The 12198-nt window shown below is 32.0% G+C and overlaps 1 long non-coding RNA gene across 4 annotated transcripts; it reads right to left on the bottom strand.

Annotated features, from left to right (window-relative positions):
• Nucleotides 1–368: 368 nt before the first annotated feature.
• On the bottom strand, nt 369–10058 carry LOC114290843 (uncharacterized). Of its 4 annotated transcripts, XR_014350205.1 has the most exons (4): nt 9873–10058; nt 8091–8159; nt 1135–1203; nt 369–635 (listed from the first exon to the last, which is right to left on the bottom strand). It is a non-coding gene; the product is annotated as an uncharacterized LOC114290843 (long non-coding RNA). The 4 variants fall into 4 exon arrangements; XR_014350208.1 differs by lacking the exon at nt 1135–1203 and having other exon boundaries at nt 529–635; nt 9873–10011; XR_014350206.1 differs by lacking the exons at nt 369–635; nt 1135–1203 and adding an exon at nt 7095–7360 and having other exon boundaries at nt 9873–10049.
• Between the last annotated feature and the right edge of the window lie 2140 nt (nt 10059–12198).

The following is a 12198-nucleotide window of genomic DNA, read 5'->3' as shown; positions in this document are numbered from 1 at the left end:
ACACTGATCTCCCTGAGTAACGAAGATTACAGTTAGTCTTATAATCTTGGCATAATCATACCAGAACTTGTGTAAGTTGGATACAATTGACCCATTAGTCTAGAACTCTAAATTGTTGATAGCAGGCTGCAATGTAGATGAGACTTAAGATTTGAGAATTTTTTGGATTATTGCTTTTACCTTATTTCGCTACTATGAAAATTGAATGTTGCTGTTACGACCCAAACCCGTCTCTATAGGTTTAGTATCGTAACCGGTCAATAATCCTGGGATTACCGAAGGCCTCTGAGACAGATTAACATAATATTAGGGGCTAGCGGAAGCAAATAACAACATACAACGTCTGTTGAGCTGTGCAGACTTATATAAGACAGAAAAATTTTAAACTATTTATATGCATATATACACATCAACTTTAAGTCATCCTATATATACAGATTAGACAAAAAGAGACTTAGCCCTATTTATAAAAATACACCAGACTTGATTAACCAAACAAGAAAACAGAACTTAAACTTTATAACACTTAGCGACAATCACTTGACGTATTCGGAACCTTCACAGGAGGCACATGGATTGGCTGACAAAACAGATTCTAGGCAGATGCTTCTAAGCCTGGTCACACGCCTAATCACCTACATACATAAATAATACAGTGAGTTAGAGCTCAGTGAATAATAACAGAGTAAAGGATTTTAATGAATAATGTCCATTACAGAGTCAGAAATCAGATTCTTATGCATATTCAGATTCCAAATCAGAAACAGATTCATATACATATTCATAATCATTTCCATATTCAGGTTTTTCACGTAAACATACGTGGTACATCCAATAGCGTTAACATATCTGATGACCCATAAAGGGACCTGATGACCCATAAGGGACAGCCCTGAAGGCATTCTGATGACTCATGTGCACAGAGACGTTCTGGTAACCCATAAAGGGACCTGATGACCCATAAAGGGACGCATATCATGTGATGCTAAGGATGTCACGGTTAACTTTCAGAATCTTTGACAATCATTCATTCGTTTCAAACATATCATAGCATTTCTAAGAATCAATCATTTCGTATCATAATATTTCGAAAATACATAACATTGAACATAACTTTACAAAATTACTACTCACAGATGGCTGCAGAAGCAAATCAGACAGACTGGACATATCAGATAAATCAGGCAGACAATGGTGCGTGACCTACACAAGAACATAACATATACACATTGAAATACAATATTACTCCCTTGGTCAAACTTGACTTTTCTAGTCTTTTTTTGTCTAAATAATCCGAAGTTTTACAACACTTATTCTTTCTCATTCAAATAAATCAGGTTCTTATTTCACATATTCTTTCATTATTAAGCTCTTCTTTTCCAAATAGATTGATATTTTACTTGGCTTCTTAAACAAATACCACTAGATCAACGATTCATTCTTTAACTAACTAATTTATGTTGATTGGTAGCTTATTAATCTTTATTGAGTCATAAATCATGTTTAAAATGCCTTGGAAAGAGATGAGAATAAAAATGTGAACTAAATGCAATTTCCCAAAATATGTTGAAAATAGGTCTCCGCTCGAGCCCCACTTTGGTCGCTCGAGCGGACTGCAAAATTCGAAAACTACTGGGAACTCGATTTTCACGCTCGAGCGAGACTTTCCTTGCTCGAGCGGACAACACAAATTTTGAAATTCCAAAATTGAAATTGAAGTTCAAATTCGGTATTCAAAGCCTCGAAACATGTACTTTAGTATACAAACATAGAAAACCATTGTATAATTAAATAAACACTTTCAATTAGAAATCATTCATTCAAAATCATGCTCCAATTGTCCAAATTTAGTTTTAACTCAACTTTTCCATGTCATACCCAATTTCAAGCCCACAATTTTAAAATACGAATTAAACTTTCAAAACTCTTGGAAAATTCATAATGTACGTCCAATTGGAACTCAATTTCATGTTAGGACAAATAAATTCCACCCAAAGTAATTAATTTCTAAATTAATTTTCATACATTTGATCATAACTTCAATTTCTCATTTTCTCTTTAATTACATAAAATTGGCCTCAAGTTCTTTCTATTTTCCTTGAAATCATGAAATTGGAGTCATGAAACTTCTTATAAATTTTCCAACTAATTTTCATAATCTTAAACTAAACTTAATTTGTAACCTCAACTTAATTCATAATCAAAGTATGTTTAATTTAAATTAAATCTTAAAGCACACTACATGCATGGATTAAAAATCTAATTATAAAATCAAAACTTTAACTAGCATTAGGATTAATTCTAATTTTCCATAAACTTGATGTTCATAAAACATTTTCTTTTTTTCTTCAAAATATGAGATTGAATTAATCCAAATCCTTCAAAATCCATGATGTATGTATCAATAGAGTACTAAACTTGTAAAATTTATTCATGCATGTAACAAATAGAACTTAATCTCATGCAAGGTTACAAAATTAGAGTCAAAATAATTGGTTACTAATTTAATTTTCATAAATTGAACATAACTTCATTTATTCATCATCTTGCTAACTTCATCTATTTATATGAAATTGAACTCAAGTTTAACAAATTTAAGAAATCAATAATTCATACTCTTGGTCCTAACTTGATTTTACATGCAAACCCAAATTTAATCTCATAAGTCTTTTTTTAACACATGAATTAAATCTAAAACTTTGAAATTCTAACATGCATGTGGGGATGAACCTCAAATTTATGAAGAATAATAAAAATCAAACTCAAACTAATTAATTTCTAAATTAATTTCCATAATCATGAATCTAATTTAATTCCATCATCTTCTTGCTAATTTCTTTCCAATTACATGAAATTGAACCAAAATCCCTTTTGATTTCAAGTATTAGGTGTAGAAGAATTAAACAAGAAATTTACCTCAACTTGTTGAATTTTTGAGCTCTCTCTCAATCTTTTATTTTTCCTCATCTCTCCTTTGCTTTCTTAGTTGTTCATCTTGCATTTCACTCTCCAGCAACTCTTTTCCAGGTGAGTTCTCTCTCTCTCCCGGTTTTCTTTCTTCCTCGGTTTTCATCTCTTTTTCTTTTTGAGTTCATTGACTCCTTCATCACATTATCCATAATACTCACATCCCCTGTTTTTGGCCTCATTACACGTGCGCACACACACTCTCATAGCACTTCCAGCACAACACTTAACATGCACACACCCACAGAATTTTCTTTGCACACCCACACCCAAATACACCCTCAAATCTAGATTGTTTCATAAGACAATTTATGCTTAGGATTTATTTAATTAAGCAACACTTAGTCTTAATAAATTTCAATTAGCACATCAGTAAATTAATTATAACAAATCATAGATTTCTCATAATTTAATTAATCTAATTGATTTTCATTAGAGCCTAATTAATTATATTTAATTTTATTAATCCGAATTAAATTTTTAGTCAGATTCCAAAAGGCTCCAAATATTAAATTAAATTTATTATCATTATCAATTTTGATCTCCCAAATCATCTAGGCCTTCAATTTCTGATCAGACTCAAATTTTCATCAATAAATTACATCTTCAAATTGCGCACATCATAATTAAATTTAATTTATAATAACCATAATCCTCAATCCTCATGACTTAATCAACTCCAATTAGGATCTAATTAATCGAATCTCAATTTCACTAAATTGAATCGAATATTTAATTAAACTTCCAAATGGACCCGTAATTAAAATTAGATTGATTCAACTTCTTAACTTCACTTCCTTAAGCCATTCGGATCCTTAATTTCTAATTCCAAAATAACTCTTTAATAGAATCATGTACGAGTCGGATTCCACAAGTCTTATAAATCCCAAATTAAATTATAATACTCGACAATTAATTTCAAATCCTAATCAAGTACTAATCATTATACGTGATGGGGTCGTTACAGCCTTCTCCCCTTAAGGAGTTTGGTCCTCCAAACTTAAGATACTTGTACAGAAAATCAGTCATATAATTAGTCTCATTTCATTCCTCTCCTAGATAACTTCTTTTCATTGAACTTTCTCCACACAAGTTGAACTTATTCTCAATCACTTAATGGTTAACAACCCAAATTGGCGAGTCATTATCGTCTCTATTAATTTCAATCACATACCTTATATACTTTAATTCATCAATCTATAATTCATATACTTCCAATAGTAGGAGATTTCTCTTAAGGAACGTTCATGATTCTCTTTATTTTTCAAACAGATCAAAATATTTCGCTATTAACATGATAGATTCTTCAAATTAAATCTAATAGCCAATGCATTTCTAATAACAAACACAATTTCTCGATCCTTCAGTCCTATTAACAAAAATATAATTCCGACATTATTGCTATGCAATTTGTAATTCATCCTATCCCAAAAGAACAGACATTAACTTTCATTGACTATGGTCAAGGTTCTGCACATAACGTAATTTCCCCAAATAAGGATCCATATGTTAATCTATAACAGAAATTTCCGAATTATATAGAATTGTAATCACATATTAATGGTCCCACTTTCAAACAGACATCTTGGATGACAATTATGATGGTAATTTCAAAACAGAGGAGCACATTGGATTTCAAACAAAAGCATATTTCACAGAAATTCATAGAGCTTATTGGGTAACAAATGTTGGCTTGCTCTCAAATAGTAGCAGACAATCATACAGATCAGAGCAGAACTTTACGTACCTCTGTGAAATTAAAGTTACTGCTTTTGATAATCTTTCTCCTACTATCATTTCAAGGTGGTGATTCAATTTCACAGCGAGTCTACATTTTACGCGGTCTCATTAACTTTGATCAATTGTCACGTGGTAATTTAGGGCTAAATTTTTAATTTTCTCAAATCATTACAATTAGTCAATTAAAGTTTTTATATTTCCAGAGGTTCTTTAAGGGATATACGCTCGTCATTCTAAGGAAATTTACTTTCCTATTTCTCATTACACTTTCCTTTCTAGAAGTCTATATTTGACTTTGTGGCTTAAGTTAATTTTAAATGTTTCTTTCAACGTTAGAAGATTCAATAGTGATACGATTTTTGTAAATTGGTTCTTTCCTTTCTAACTCTCATAGGTTTAGTCTCCTAATGTGGAGTACGATTTTCTTTCTATTCAAACAAGGTACCAAAAACATATAGCTTTGTTAGACTAAACAGAAATCCCAATTATTATCCATATTCATCAATTGGTCAAGTCTCAACGATGTTTTAATCATTTTTAGCAATTTCAGGTTGAGTTCTAAATGGCCCAACAAATGGGTTCCACTTATATCAAAACAACACATGACATAGTTTGTAACAAAACATGGGATGACATGCTTGACAAAACAAAGGAATAACCGCTCCGGAATCGAAGCACACCCGTTCATGACCGTCGGTGGCCGACCCGAAATCGGTTAGACAACCCACCCGAAAAACCGTCGGTGGCAAAACATAACCCACCCGTACAAGACCATCGGTGGTACCATCCATACATGACCGTCGATGGCAAAGTGATATCTCAACAAGAGTGCTACATAAGCTTAAGGTCCCCTAGCACGAAAGGACCTTTCAAGAATGTCATCCAAAAGAAAGCTAATACTTGATACAGAACTAATGGATCATCTTCAAGCTTGATCAAAGACTTTTCCAAAACAAAGCAAAGTAAGGCTTTATCAAAACATTATAACATAGCTTTATTAAAAAAAAATACCACTCACACATAAACTATTAGCTTCAAGCAGTCCTGCTTGCATTTAAGTACTATCCTTAACCAATTAAATTATTTGAGCTTCCTCTTAGGTTTGGGATAGTCTTTTATTTGATGCCCCAACTTCCCACATTTCCAGTAATTCGATGACACAGTCCCCGATGGATCTTGTGACATATTGACATACTAGAATAACTTACTTCTCTTACAACCTTGTCCAGAATTACTCGTCTTTCTTACCACAAGATTCTTAGTTTTCTTCTATGATTCATTTTTCACTTCCACACTTAACTCTTTCTTTTGATCTTGCCATGTATGATAGGGTTCATAGCTTTCACCACGATCTCTAGTACTTCTTCTACATTACTTAATCACCCTGATAAAGATTCAATTTCCACTCCATTCATACTTTTCACCATCTTTTCCTAATGACAGAAGGGAAGGGTCAAACACAAGAAAATGATTGATAACACTTGGGTTAATTTATTTGACTTAAATTATAACACAAAGCACATATCATATACAAATAGACATACACATATAGGCTTATAAGGACACTGGTAGGATAACCTATTCATTCCCATGGAATTTACCAAGAATTTTTTATTTGAAGTAACGCTGGCCAAACGTGATTCCAATCAGACTTTCAAGGTTATCCCACAAAGGCATGAGACTCTACGGTTTAACATTCCACATAATAGGTTCCCACCAAAATGTACTATCTTACATATCAAATGACTTTTCTCTTTCTCAATTACCATAGTTCCACATATTTCATTGATCATCAAATTCTTCAATTTCCAAATATTCTCATAGTCCAAGTTAACATATAACGCATATAGTTTCCATGACTTTCATCAAAGATTCTAATTCTGCATAACACTCTGTTTCCACAAATCAACATACTTATTCTCACCAATGTACTAGCCAAATATTCTGATTTCCTTATAATAGTAGAAATTTCAGAGATGTCACCATAATTCTTAACTTTCAGCCTCATTGCTAGACTGATTCAACACATTCCAGTTTCCTTATAATTATCAAAAGTCCACACTAGTTCTCAATTCTTAGTTTTAGTACTTAAACGTATTACACAAGCGCATATACATATTCTTGAATGCACAACTTCTTACTTACTTACTAGATGCATGAAACTTAAATCTGTTGTAAACATTCTAATGCTCAATGGACACGTGTGTGAGATATTAACTCGTGCTCTGACACCACTCTGTCACGACCCAAACCCGCCCCTATAGGTTTAGTATCGTAACCGGCCAGTAATCCTGGGATTACCGAAGGCCTCTGAGACAGATTAACATAATATTAAGGGCTAGCAGAAGCAACATACAACGTCCGTTGAGCTGTGCAGACTTATATGAGACAGAAAAATTTTAAACTATTTATATACATATATACACATCAACTTTAAGTCATCCTATATATACAGATTAGACAAAAAGGGACTTAGCCCTATTTACAAAAATACACCAGACTTGATTAACCAAACAAGAAAACAGAACTTAAACTTTATAACACTTAGCGACAATCACTTGACATATTCGGAACCTCCACAGGAGGCACATGGGTTGGCTGACAAAACAGATTCTAGGCAGATGCCTCTAAGCCTGGTCACGCGCCTAATCACCTACATACATAAATAATACAGTGAGTTAGAACCCAGTGAATAATAACAGAGTAAAGGATTTTAATGAATAATGTCCATTACAGAGTCAGAAATCAGATTCTTATGCATATTCAGGGGGTGTTTGGGAAGAAAAAAAATAGCCAAATTTAGGCTAAAAATCACAAAAAGACAAAATAGGTTAAAATAGCTAATAAGACAAAATATTACATCAAACCCATAATCATTTCACTTTTTCTCTCACAAACATCACATCCAACCACAAAAAAATTCAATCATCTTCCCAAACACAAAAATTTTAGCCTACTTAAAATAGCCAAAAACTAAAATAGCCTACTAAAATAGCCACTTCCCAAACGAGGCCTCAGATTCCAAATCAGAAACAGATTCATATACATATTCATAATCATTTCCATATTCAGGTTTTTCACATAAGCATACGTGGTACATCCAATAGCGTTAACATATCTGATGACCCATAAAGGGACCTGATGACCCATAAGGGACAGCCCTGAAGGTATTCTGATGACTCATGTGCACAGAGACGTTCTGATGACCCATAAAGGGACGCATATCATGTGATGCTAAGGATTCCACGGTTAACTTTCAGAATCTTAGACAATCATTCATTCGTTTCAAACATATCATAGCATTTCCAAGAATCAATCGTTTCGTATCATAATATTCCGAAAATACATAACATTGAACATAACTTTACAAAATTACTACTCACAGATGACTGCAGAAGCAAATCAGACAGACTGGACATATCAGATAAATCAGGCAGACAATGGCGCATGACCTACACAAGCACATAACATATACACATTGAAATACAATATTACTCTCTTGGTCAAACTTGACTTTTCTAGTCTTTTTCTGTCTAAATAATCCGAAGTTCTACTACACTTATTCTTTCTCATTCAAATAGACCGGGTTCTTATTTCACATATTCTTTTATTACTAAGCCCTTCTTTTCCAAATAGATTGATATTTTACTTGGCTTCTTAAACAATTACCACTCGATCAACGATTCATTCTTTAACTAACTAATTTATGTTGATTGGTAGCTTATTAATCTTTATTGAGTCATAAATCATGCCTAAAATGCCTTGGAAAGAGATGAGAATAAAAATGTGAACTAAATGCAAATTCTCAAAATATACTGAAAATGGGTCTCCGCTCGAGCGCCACTTTGGTCGCTCGAGCGGACTGCAAAATTTGAAAACTACTGGGAGCTCGATTTTCACGCTCGAGCGAGACTTTCCTCGCTCGAGCGGACAACACAAATTCTAAAATTCCAAAATTGAAATTGAAGTTCAAATTCGATATTCAAAGCCTCAAAACATGTACTTTAGTATACAAACATGGAAAACCATTATATAATTAAATAAACACTTTCAATTAGAAATCATTCATTCAAAATCATGCTCCAATTGTCCAAATTTAGTTTTAACTCATCTTCTCCATGTCAAACCCAATTTCAAGCCCACAATTTTAAAATACGAATTAAACTTTCAAAACTCTTGGAAAATTCATAATGTACGCCCAATTGGAACTCAATTTCATGTTAGGACAAATAAATTCCACCCAAAGTAATTAATTTCTAAATTAATTTTCATACATTTGATCATAACTTCAATTTCTCATTTTCTCTTTAATTACATAAAATTGGTCTCAAGTTCTTTCTATTTTCCTTGAAATCATGAAATTGGAGTCATGAAACTTCTTATAAATTTTCCAACTAAGTTCCATAATCTTAAACTAAACTTAATTTGTAACCTCAACTTAATTCATAATCAAAATATGTTTAATTTAAATAAAATCTTAAAGCACACTACATGCATGGATTAAAAATCTAATTATAAAATCAAAACTTTAACTAGCATTAGGATTAATTCTAATTTTCCATAAACTTGATGTTCATAAAACATTTTCTTTTTCTCTTCAAAATATGAGATTGAATTAATCCAAATCCTTCAAAATCCATGATGTATGTATCAGTAGAGTACTAAACTTGGAAAATTTATTCATGCATGTAACAAATAGAACTTAATCTCATGCAAGGTTACAAAATTAGAGTCAAAATAATTGGTTACTAATTTAATTTTCATAAATTGAACATAACTTCATTTATTCATCATCTTGCTAGCTTCATCTATTTATATGAAATTGAACTCAAGTTTAACAAATTTAAGAAATCAATAATTCATACTCTTGGTCCTAACTTGATTTTACATGCAAACCCAAATTTAATCTCATAAGTCTTTTTTTAACACATGAATTAAATCTAAAACTTTGAAATTCTAACATGCATGTGGGGATGAACCTCAAATTTATGAAGAATAATAAAAATCAAACTCAAACTAATTAATTTCTAAATTAATTTCCATAATCATGAATCTAATTTAATTCCATCATCTTCTTGCTAATTTCTTTCCAATTACATGAAATTGAACCAAAATCCCTTTTGATTTCAAGTATTAGGTGTAGAAGAATTAAACAAGAAATTTACCTCAACTTGTTGAATTTTTGAGCTCTCTCTCAATCTTTTATTTTTCCTCATCTCTCCTTTGCTTTCTTAGTTGTTCATCTTGCATTTCACTCTCCAGCAACTCTTTTCCAGGTGAGTTCTCTCTCTCTCCCGGTTTTCTTTCTTCCTCGGTTTTCATCTCTTTTTCTTTTTGAGTTCATTGACTCCTTCATCACATTATCCATAATACTCACATCCCCTGTTTTTGGCCTCATTACACGTGCACACACACACTCTCATAGCACTTCCAGCACAACACTTAACATGCACACACCCACAGAATTTTCTTTGCACACCCACACCCAAATACACCCTCAAATCTAGATTGTTTCATAAGACAATTTATGCTTAGGATTTATTTAATTAAGCAACACTTAGTCTTAATAAATTTCAATTAGCACATCAGTAAATTAATTATAACAAATCATAGATTTCTCATAATTTAATTAATCTAATTGATTTCCGTTAGAGCCTAATTAATTATATTTAATTTTATTAATCCGAATCAGATTTTTAGTCAGACTCCCAAAAGGCTCTAAATATTAAATTAAATTTATTATCATTATCAATTTTGATCTCCCAAATCATCTAGGTTTTCAATTTCTGATCAGACTCAAATTTTCATCAATAAATTATATCTTCAAATTGGGCACATCATAATTAAATTTAATTTATAATAATCACAATCCTCAATCCTCATGACTTAATCAACTCCAATTAGGACCTAATTAATCGAATCTCAATTTCACTAAAATTGAATCGAATATTTAATTAAACTCCCAAATGGGCCCGTAATTAAAATTAGATTGATTCAACTTCTTAATTTCACTTCCTTAAGCCATTCGCACCCTTAATTTCTAATTCCAAAATAACTCTTTAGTAGAATCATATACGAGTCGGATTTCACAAGCCTCATAAATCCCAAATTAAATTATAATACTCGGCAATTAATTTCAAATCCTCTTGATTAATCAAGTACTAATCATTATACGTGATGGGGTCGTTACAGTTGCACAAAGAAATCAGCTTTTTTTTTTTTTTTTTTTCGAGTTGTTTGGAGCTTTCTTCATTTTTGGATTCTGGTAAGTTAGATTTTCCAGCCCCATGAAGTAAAAATTAGGTTCTAAGTTTGTTGCTATAGGATCTACACTTGCATGAATTTTCCAATTAAGAATGCCAGCTTTGAATAACTTTGCTCTGTCATGGTAACATGACATGTCAATTTGGCACACCATCTTTTGAGACTATTGGTTTACATTACATTGATGGGGAAATGAGGGCCTTGTTCTTTCACAATTGTACTAAAGCAAAGTCTTTGCTATAAAGTAATCAATATCTCATGTTATGGCATCTATTTTCATGTCAGATGCATGTGCAATTATTTGCAAAAAAGTTTCTCCATCAACAACTAATGAGCAGCCACTTGATCAATTATATATATAGATATTCGCGGGTTCAATTTTATTCACACATTGGGTAAGATGTCGTGTATATTTGATAAATTACACAATTTGAATTAATTATGATATATGTTTTGTTTACATGCCTTGTCAAACATTTCAACATAATTTTTTTTTATTTGACAATAGTCATGGCTTCATTGATAGATTATTTGGGACTTTTTTTCTTTCTTTTTTTTTTTTAATTAGTAAATCTAATAACACAGAAACTGAACACTTGCATTAAGAAAAGTATATTGCATATATAAGCAGTTGTGCTACGTGTACCAAAAAAAAAAAAAATTATAGAATGGGAAGTGTTTGCATCTATAATTACTTGTGAACATTTTACAAAGTCTACCTGCATCGAAATGCATAGATATGAGACAAAATATTCAAAAATATATATATTAATTTTTGGAGTAATATTTTTATCTTATTCTATGAAATTTTTATGTGCAGCACTGTTGAATTTGTTTTTGGATGAGTAGTTAGGGAAAGAGGTAGAGAGAAGACTAGCACATAAAAGCCTGCAAATGTTTGAATCCTTCCCAACAATACACCTCTCTCTTGTTGAGGAGGATCCAAGGAGTTGCTTTTAGCATGAAACTGAGCAAAAGCATTTCTGTGTCAAAGATAGGAAGGGAATTAGATTCCAACACCACCATCTACCTTGTGTTGGAAATAGTTATAAAATTCTGGATAAAATCAAAATTTTTTTCTAAGTTCGGTCTATTTTTTAGGTGGGCCCCGAGTGTCGATTTACTCGGGTCAAAGTGGTAACGCATTCTATGCCGCGTTGTGATTCACGTGGTATATTTGGTTGCTCAAAACCATTACCGAGTGAATGGGAAATTGAAGCCAAAGTG

The sequence above is a fragment of the Camellia sinensis genome, chromosome 14 (assembly GCF_055761805.1).
Source record: "Camellia sinensis isolate YWXY chromosome 14, ASM5576180v1, whole genome shotgun sequence".
NCBI lineage: Eukaryota > Viridiplantae > Streptophyta > Magnoliopsida > Ericales > Theaceae > Camellia > Camellia sinensis.
This window is presented reverse-complemented; position numbering and strand designations above follow the sequence as displayed.